A 2,592-nucleotide genomic window follows, 5' to 3' on the forward strand; every position below is an offset into this window, starting at 1 on the left:
TGAGGGTGGTTTTCTGTTTACCTACAAGTGTATACAACAGTCAAAAGCTTGGGATCCTAGTAGCCAGGAGCGAATAGTGTTGGGAGGTCAGCAGCCAGCCTGAAGGAAGGAGAAAGTAAGTGGAGGGAGCAGGAGTCCTCTTCCAAAGGCCACACCTGTGCTCACGAACTCGAGTCACCCCTCAGGCCTTGGGTGTTGGGAGGTCAGCCCAACAGGGATGAGAAAACTTCCTAAGCAAAAGATAACCCTGAGGGCGCCACCTGGTTCCTGGACCAAAGAAGGCCTGCCTTCAGCTCTGTTCCAAAGTCATGCCCCGGCAGTCATGGTCCATCTCACTGAACACAGATCCACACCCCTCCTGTTCCCAGGGATGGATTTCTGAGCCCAGAAGTCAAGGCCTGGCTTCAACCTGATGTGTGAATCAGATCAAATACATGCTGTATGCTCCCAGGCCTGATTTCTCCAGCTCCTCCAGACTACATCTCAGGGGGAGCTACAGAAATGTACATACCTTGGTTCCCACAAGGAATAGCATCCAGCAGCTCAGGCCTGTGATGGGCTCTAAGAACAGCTCCATAGTTTTGTCCATTGGCCACTGTTATGCTCAAACAAGTAGCTTCCAAAGTTTGTTTATGAGGTGTAATTTACATAAAGTGAAATCTCAAGTGTAAAGTTAGGTAATTTTTACCTAATGTATATATTCATGTAACCAGGATTCTAATCAAGATATAGAACATTTCCATCAGAAAGTTCTCAATCACCCTTCCTCCCATACTCCAGCAAGTACTGATTTGATTTTTATCACCATAGATAAATTTTGCCTATTCTAGAAATTTATATAAATGGAATTTTATGTAAAAGTTTATGTAAATGGAATTTTATGTACCTTTTTGTGTTTGGCTTCTTTTGCTTCTTTTAGAGATTCATCTGAGTTGTATTGCATTCTTACCTCTATGTTGTTCCTTTTTATTGCTGAGTAGTATTCTATTTTATGACTATATCACAATTTGTTGGTTATTGGGTTGTTCCAGTTTTTGGCTATCATGAAAAAAGCTGCTATAGGGGCCGGCCCGGTGGCGCACTGCTACAGTGCGCTGCTTGGGAGTGCGGCAGCGCTCCCGCCGAGGGTTCGGATCCCACATACAGACCGGTTCCCACTCACTGGCTGAGCGAGGTGTGGGCGCAGCGCCAAGGGTTGCGATCCCGTTGCCGGTCCTGGTCCGGTACGGGCGCGACACTGAGGGTTGCGATCCGTTGCCGGACACGAAAAAAGACAAAAAGGGAAAAAAAAAAAGAAAAAAGCTGCTATGAACATTCATGTGCAAGTCTCTGAGGGGACATATGTTTTTGTTTCTTTGGGGCAAATATCTAGGATTGAAATGGCTAGTGAACACTTAGAAGTGAAATTTCTGAACATACATTAAATGTATGTTTAATTTTTTAAGAAACTGCCAGATGTCAAAAGTGGTTGTACCATTTTACATTCCAACCAGTAATTTATGAGATTTCCAGTTGCTCTGCATCCTTACCAACATTTGGTGTTCTCAGGCTTTTTAATTTTAGTTATTCTGATTGTTGTGTAATGGTATCTCATTGTAGTTTTACTTTGTATTTCCCTTATGGCTAATGATGTTGGGACTTTTTCATGTGGTTGTTGGCCATTCATATATCTGTTTAAGTCTTTAGCCCATTTTCAAACATGGGGTTGTTTGCCTTTTTATTATTGAGCTGTGGGAGTTCTCTATATTCTGGATATGCATCTATTGTTCTAGATATGTATTGGGAAGGTTTTCTCCTACACTGTGGCTTGCCTACTCATTTTCTTAATGGTGCTTTTGATGGTCAAGAGTTTTTAGGGCTTTTTTTGTAGTTCAATTTAACAGTTTTTCTTTTATGATTAATTCTTCCTATGCCCTCTCCAAGAAATCTTCACTTATCCCAAGGTCACAAAAATATCCTTCTACATTTTTTTTTCCCTTCCTAAAATCTGTAAATATTAGCTTTTACATTTGGGCCCTGACTCATTTGTAATTGATTTTTGTGTTTGGTGAGAGTTCAGGATTGAGGTTTATATTTTTCCATACAGGTATCTAGTAATTTCAGGACAATTATTAAAGAAAATAAATATTTCTTTTCCCATTGAATTGCTATGGCACCCTTACCAAAAGTCATTTGACTATATGTGTGTGGGTCTAGTTCTGAACTTTAGTCTCCTCCACTGAATACCTGGTTATTTGTATATTTGCCAATACTGTAGTGTCTTGATTAGTTTCAATCTATGAACATGGCATATCTTTTTATTTGTTTAGATCTTCTTTATTTTTTCTCTGCAATATTTTTTAGTCATCGCATCTTGCATTACAGTTATTCCTAGTATTTTTAGGTTTTGGATGCTATTGTAAGTAGAATTTAAAATATTTTAAATTGTGGTCCTGGGCTGAGCCCGTGGCGCACTCGGGAGAGTGCAGCACTGGGAGCGCAGCAGCGCTCCCGCCGTGGGTTCAGATCCTATATAGGGATGACCGGTGCGCTCACAGCGCTCACTGGCTGAGCGCGGTGTGGCCGGTCTCAAAAAAAAAAAAAAAAAAAAAA

The sequence above is a fragment of the Galeopterus variegatus genome, unplaced genomic scaffold (genome assembly GCF_000696425.1).
Source record: "Galeopterus variegatus unplaced genomic scaffold, G_variegatus-3.0.2 Scaffold3569, whole genome shotgun sequence".
Taxonomy (NCBI): Eukaryota; Metazoa; Chordata; class Mammalia; order Dermoptera; family Cynocephalidae; genus Galeopterus; species Galeopterus variegatus.